The sequence below is a fragment of the Cibotium barometz genome, chromosome 21 (assembly GCF_041138505.1).
Source record: "Cibotium barometz isolate CiBa-2024 chromosome 21, ASM4113850v1, whole genome shotgun sequence".
Classification (NCBI taxonomy): domain Eukaryota; kingdom Viridiplantae; phylum Streptophyta; class Polypodiopsida; order Cyatheales; family Cibotiaceae; genus Cibotium; species Cibotium barometz.
Window position 1 is genome coordinate 32,599,100 of NC_141066.1, and position 8,065 is coordinate 32,607,164.

Sequence of the window (8,065 nt, forward strand, 5' to 3'; positions counted from 1 at the left end):
AGTTTGTAGATTCTTTGTTTTCTGCATTAGGTGCTAACACATCAGCTACTGCCATATGTGAGTCTTTCTCTTTCTCTAGCCATTTCGTGCACTCATAATGTATAACAAGAATCCTGCAATAGTTGCATTTGCTCTTTTTCTTTGGCTTGTCGCCTTCCTTATCTATAGGCTTGGCTTTGTAACTACCCTGAGGAAAGGATTTACCTTTGCCTCTTTGTTGACCGGCATTAAAAGCACGATTTCTTGTACGCATGATAGATCTACTTTGCTTGGATTGCTCTTCTTGCAAGAACACATAAACCAACTCTCAAACTTCAAGGCATTTGTATTTCCTTTCATCATGATTCTAATGAGTAGAAGCAAAACTTTGGTATAAGTGCGGCAACACATTCAAGATAGGAGGCACTAATGAACTGTTAGAATATACTTCATCAACACTAGCCAACTACTCCTTAAAATATTTTAAGGAAAACTTTGGTACAAGTGCGGCAACGCATTCAAGATAGGAGGCACTAATGAACTGTTAGAATATACTTCATCAACACTAGCCAACTACTCCTTAAAATCCTTGATTTTTGTAAGGAAACTATCCATGGAGTCATCCTCATTTATATGGTTTGACTCTAATTGCTTTCGTAGATTAGCAACACATGCTTCATTACATACTTAGTACAATGATGATCCCAATCATGTTTAGGAGTCCTACATGACCGAATGTGAGGAATGATACTCCTCTTGATTGACTGAAAAAGCAAGCAAGCAACCCATGTGCATGCTGCGCATCTCTTTCATCCACTTTATTTGTTCCTACATAGGAGGTATGTTATCCTGTGGTAATGCACCATGTGAAATTGAGTCTATGTCTTTATTTTCCTACATAGGAGGTATGTTATCCTGTGGTAATGCACTATGTGAAACTGAGTTTGTGTCTATAGATGCATCTTCTACATCATGTTTATCAGAGGAATGAGGATATTTCTTAGTATCAACTACAACATTCCATAGCCCTTTGGTTACCAATACATGCCACATCATACAAGACCATAACGGGTAGTTGGTCCCGTTAAGCTTATCCTCAATGGATTTCGGATAACATCCGAAATACATCACTGTCTGCCAATTCTATTAACACCCAAGTAAGTAATCACGCAACCTACAAGTGCTAAGTGATGCTTTGATGCAACCAAGATGGCTGCTAATAAAGCCACTGACAATGGAGACTTGTAAGGTGTATGCAAGAAATGCAAAGTAAAGTGAGAAGAGATTTTACTCGTAAAGATGTAGAGATCGATGTCACTGAAGTGTAGCTCATAGACAAGATCTGGTGTGGTGACTATCTAATGATGCTTTCACATTAATCTGCACACTCGTTTGTAGTAGATCTGACAATACTACTTTAGAATTTGATGAAGAAGATTATAAATACAATCCCCATGGGAAAAACTAAACGATGCTCAATTGAAGAGATGTTTCATGATGGGCATGAATCAAAATAGCTTACACAACTTGATCATTGTATCCAATCCGAAAACATTCGATCAATGTTGTAAAGAAGTAATACGTTTAGATAACAACATGATGAGGATGATCACGATATGAGGTGCTTCTCATATAAACCAAGTGAAGCAATGGCTAAAGAAAAATTGATCTCAAAATTGTCATTCCCTGAATTCTACTACACAGCTTTGCTTAAAAGCTTTGAACCAGTATCTCCAAGAGAGGATGAACTCCCTCAAAACTAAACATCCTTAATTCCTCTCAAAGTGATGGTTGAAATGCCTTGTGTTCATTGCCATCGCTATGTCCATCGCAATCCCCATTGTGCGTATAATAGGCCTATTTTTCTATATTGTTTGTATATATTGCAAAAACTTTGGTCACAACACACCCCAATGTCTTAACTCACCTACAGTTACCTCAAAACCTCAATCTCTCGTTCCCCAAACAAAAACAGTCCAAAGGGTAGAAACTACTCAGGAAGCAGTAACGCAAACACTTTAGTGTTTTTATTGTCGTGGATCGTACAAAGTGGCAGACTACACGGTTTGGAATACTTCCGTGTCCACAGTCATTGACACTTTGCAACAACCCACATGTGGATGATGCGACATCGATCACATATTCCAAGATTGCCCAAGGTGAGTTGCTTCAATGCAACCTATCTCGCAGAATACAACTCTTAACATTTTAAGTGTGCAAAATAGGCAATTGTCCATAGCACCCTTGAATGTGCTTACATGATTACAAGAAAAGGCATGAGAGACAGTAAAAAAGAATGTAAAAGAACACACTTCGAAGAAACCAAAAACGGAAGCAAAATATTCTAAACCCAAGAAAAACAAGGGCCAACAAACTGTGGAAACCAAGCTTGAAATAAAGGACAAGGGAAAGGAGCCTGTGATGGAGGGCCTACCCACAAAAGATCCAAAAGCTACACATGTTGCAGAAGCATTTACCTCAAAGGCAAACCTTCAAACCAAAAAACCCACATGTGCGACACATGATTAAAAAGCCCAAAAGAAAGTTCACTCTCATCGCATGGGCAAACATAATGAAAACCTAGCGATCCAAGGAAAGTTAGAAGATGAAATAAGTTCTAGTATGTCACTTAGTGAGGAGGAGACAAGTTCTGACTCATCCCTCAATGCACCTCACAAACCAATCAAGAAACTAGAACCCGCCCAACCACCCCAAATTGAAAATCCTGATCACATGACATATGAGAACCATAAAAAGTAAGCTCAAGAGAGCATTCTTAGCATTGTTGAGTGTCATACAGGATCTCCGGTTGTGATTGAGCCTCATAATGTCAAACCTAAAAAAGAAACCAAAATACAAAAACCAAAGGAGTATCGCTTCCCCTTTCAAGAGGAAGATGTACTCTCTACAGAGATAAATCCATCAAGCCAAGAAGGGTCATAAGAGGAAGATTGCATGAATGATGCGGTTGAAAAAGCACGTGAGGAATTCAATGAATCCCTTACATAATTTAAGGAATCTCTCAAATCGTCATTTGCAGGTGTGCTCATCTCTCGTGGTGAAGCTAGCATCGCTTCAGCCCTTGCACCTTTAAAATTAACCATGAGTTGTACCAAGATCTTGAAAAAGCTGCGAGCCAAGAAGAGGATGAAAGTGAATGGGAATATGAAACCAAAATGGGAACTGAAGCTCAAACAAAAATTGAAACATCCATGGTTCCTCTTTAAGATTCTATTAGGGTATGGCTAGATTTTCTTATGGACAATGATGTTAAGTGCAAATGCACATTGATTAGTCCTCGAGCTAGTCATAACATCATGACAATAGACACTTGAGTGTCATTAGGGCAACCTAAAATCTTCCCTTAAGATAATAGTCTTGCAACAGGTACCCATGGACAAAACATTAACTATGCTACTCAAACAATCGGTGGAAATGTGGAATTTAAATTCCATGTTACCCTAGATCCCCTTGACTATGATGTCATCTTGGAAACTTGGGTACGTAACTTGTAGTATTCAATTGATAAATCCATGCAAATAGTCACCTTGAACACTCTTACTAGCATTGTGAAGTTGTTTACGGGAGGAAGAGACCTTGGAGGGGCTGGAACTTCCGAGATATTTTACTCAGAATATCCCAAGAATTATGGTTGGATTGAAATAGGGTTATCATGATGGTCAACGACACAAAGTTGACACTACCATACTGCACGGAAGAGGATCCAACCCTAATGGATTTCTATGATGGTGAACGCAAAAATCTCCAAGCCTCTTCCTCAGAAGACCCTCTACACAATGACCTACCATATGCATCAATGACCGACTCCAATAAAGCATCTACCCCTTCAACGCCATCCTCACCAACAAAGTCCAATGCTAAAACCTTATACACTCAATAGCTATTCCTAAAGAAGTTCCCCAAGCGCAACCAATTCTCTAAAAAAGAACTCAAGGAAAAAGCCCTAGAGCCAACGACCAACCTCACCAAAGGAGACGACTACATGCTCAAATGCCTCAACATTGGAAGCCACTCCGCATGAGACTCAAGCCTCATCATCAACAATGCCCATGAGACTCAAGCCTCATCAACAATGCCCATGAGTCTCAAACCCACAACCTCAGTGCCAACCAATGTGAAGGAGGGCCCCATAGCTTCCACTTCAAACATAAAGAAAACTCCATAACAGCCAAAATCAAGGTATCTTAATGATATCAAAATGTGGGTGGAAAAGAAGCTACTTGTAGCTCAAAGGTACTACGAAGGTGCCAATCCAATTTGGGTGCCTCGATCATCAAAACCTCTTCCTCAATGCAACACTCAAAGGCCAAGGAAGAATAAAAGTACTCCACAACACAACAAAAGACTAAGCGAGTTCTCCACAACACAACAAAAGACTAAGCGAGTTCTCCACAACATCGTCAACAAAAGACTAAGCGAGTTCGTCAAAGAGCTCTAGCAACTCAACAAGTGTGGATACCAAAAAGGTTACTGCAAGCACAAGGGTACTACCAATGTAATACGCTTGGATTCCCAAGCACATTAGGAAGTGCCCCAGGCCTGCTCAAAGAAAGAAGCCTCAAAGGCATCAACCATTAACTCCTAATGTTCATCAAAGATGGGTGCCTATTAACATGCTTCAACAACAAGGGTATTATGATGGTAATCCCATCATATGGTTGCCAAGATTGAACAATGGGAAGAACGCTTCACCAACACATTCAACCCCAGTAGCTTCACCTAAAGTTCAACAAGAATGGAGGCCCAAGCAACACCAAGCAAGCCACTCAACCCATCTCATGCATACAACACATACACAAGAGCTTGCATGTTTAGTCAACACTAATGGCACCAACCAGAAGCTGTCCCTACTACTGCCTTAGTAACAATTGAGCCAAAAATTCAAGAATCAATTCCCACGTCTACAATGGAGACTTATGAGTGCATCAAGGACAAACTCACAATGCTCTTTTCACCCCTCTGGATGAGAAGCATGAGTGCAAAAGCTATGCGGCAGACATAAGAACCTATTCTCTTAAAAAGGAGAGTAGCCACAAGAACCTATTGCTTGCGCAAGGTGGTAACAAAAAAAAAAAGAGGAAAAGACAAAGACAAAAACACAAGGGAGTCACACATATGGTGGTAGAATATCACAAGAAACTCCCAACGATCTTAAATAGCCAATATATTTTTGTTAAGCTTATAGCTTACTATTCTTTTGTTTAAGTTAATGTAGCAGCATCTCCATGAGTATATATCCATACTCGCGCACAGGAGGATATTTGCACTAGAACCTCACCACGATAACTTTCCCTAGTGGGGGGGCCATGGTGGGAAAAAGCGTGGTCAATAGTACAACCCATCGCTTGGAATTTTCCTTCAAATTGAAAACCTCTCCAAAAGAAGCTAGAATCTTCACAACACATTAATCTCTAATCCTTACTGAAGATATCTATATTAGCCTCTCCCAAGTCGACGTAATTCTTTCATGCCTCACCAACCAATGGCTACTTCAATAAGCAGCAGCTCAATAAGAGTCCATTTGACTCATTTAATGTACTTCACAGTTATCTACTTCATTGAGAACTTAAATATACATAAAAGCATGTCAATAATTAATGGGAATTGACATGCTGTGTTGTCTCAATCTCAATACACATGCCTTGGTTCCCACTACCTTGCGGGATGAGATTATTAATTGTATAAATATATGTGCGGATTAGTCGTTGTACATGCATGACTTGCCGAAAAGGGATCGCAAGCTCATCATGGATATTAGGAAGAAGTACACCAAGGGTGTTGAGCCTTGGTATCCATTGACAAGAATATATTTAGCAAAGCTTGTTGACAATGTAAGTTCTTTGCAATCATTGTTTGATTGTCCATGCTTCTCCTTCATGTGATTTTTTAACTACCTAATCAATGGCCATGATTGAATGACAATTGCTTTTAACAAGAAGCTTGATCTAAAAAGGGCGACATTAAGCGAAGAAGAGTTGCAAAAGGAGGAGAAGAAGGAGGTATATTCCCTTGCATCACATTATGATGATCGGATAGGCAAGGTAAGGCTATTCTTTAGCTAGTGAGGTATTTCGTTGTCATAGGTTTGTCGAAACTAACTCTCGTATTCATTGAACCATCCAAAAGATTGTCATTATCATTGACCCTCGACTTGGGGATGCATGGCGCGAAAAATTATTATCATTAAAATGGGATTGCGAGAGCTTTGCAACATTGGAGAAATTGAATCTCATCGCAACATGTGAAGCCCCTGTGGAAGCAAAGGTGTTATGGTTGTCTCTATTGGAGGCAAGTAGGGCTACTAATGCCACATATCACCTTGCCCATGGTGATCATTTGCATAGACGACGGTGAGTGCTTTTGTCCTCAACTTGTTTCTCATATGAATTGACCATTGTGGATAATGTGCTAATCTTGTGTTCTCTTGTAGTTGGATACGTAGGGAAGTCTTGCTCGAGAATATCTTGCTACTTTGGCAAGAGCCTCATCTTGAGGGACTTCGTTGATATTCCATGGAGCTTGGTGCTACCTACGGATTTGTCCTTGTCGGGATACTATGAGGAATTCAAATTGGAGAGGAGAAAGGCCATGTTTCCTTGAGAAACACGCGTGGAGAAAAAGGAGAAGGGAGTAACTAATAAGGCCAGGAAGAACAAGCAATTAGTGCAGTTAGCCGCTCAGAGATTGGTATTTAGGTAACTTCAATTCTCTCGGGGGCTATTTAGACACTAGTCCTTCAATGATTCAATACTGAACTATTGTGCATGGAATGTTATATGTGTGCTCTTTCCTTTAGGTATTTTTTGACTTTGAAGGAGAGAGGATATATTACATCGATCCCATCAATGGCTAGGAAGTGGACAGATGTTGCAGAGGAGGCTACTTGTATGTACCCTCAAGAGATGGAAAATCTCATAGAGTGGGAAATAGAATATTGTCCTTGGTGGCTTTACATGGCAAAGGGACATGTTTTAGCAAAGAAAAAGAACTTGTTTGAGGCCAAGGAGAAAAAAGGTGAGTGGATAATATATTATCGAATCAGATTATGTTGCTTTTATGTTTGTTATCTTCTGCACATGACCATGCTTTATTTTACAAGGCCAGTGAGGCTTTCACATAATACTATTGTATGCCACGTAGAGCGTGAGTCCTTGAAAGGCTTATGGTTGTTGTCTTGGTTTGAAAATTCATTGAGTTTACAAGGAAGACTCTATCCGTTTTTTTGGGGAATTGGGACTTGATTTGTAAATCTTTTTTGCAATTTTACATGAGCCATATGACGTGGATGACACGTAGGATGTGTGGGAATTGGGACTTGATTTGCAATTTTACATGAGCCATATGACGTGGATGACACGTAGGATGTGTGGGAATAGGGACTTGATTTGTAAATCTTTTTTGCAATTTTACATGAGCCATATGACATGGATGACACGTAGGATGTGTGGGAAGAAGAGCCATCACAACCATTGGTATGCATGTCTCGATTGCCTTTCAATCTATGCGTTGTGTTTTAAAAATCTTTAAGACTTCTATTCCTTTGTGTTATGTGTCTGCTTTTTTTTGTGTAGGTGGGCGTGATAGACCACATGTCAAGAAATCCATATCCTATTTTTATTGTCTCACGAAAATACCATGGACCCTGTTGTGCTACTTAGATAACCCAATTGTATTGCAGTTGTTGGTGATTATGTGGAGATAGGACGTGATTTCGTTGCGGGATTGAAGAACGTCACCTACACTTAAGTCCATGAGCATATGCTTAGGTGTGCAAGTAAGGGCAGACAATATTTAAGGAAGGGCAGATAAGTGTCATGGGCTGCAAATTTGGTATTCTTGGATCTCCCATTTGGCAGAGTCCTCTACGGACAGGTGCCATGTCCACAGTGGGATGCGCATTCAGAGGATCATGTTCGCTACTATGGCATTTCACTGGCAACTCCTACTCTATCAGATTCTGGAGCATTTCTTGTGATGGCCTCCATAGGAGGTAGCAATCCCAGCCTCTTTACAAATGTGTACCTTCTATTACTTTATTTCTTCATGTTCATTGCATTAATAGTGT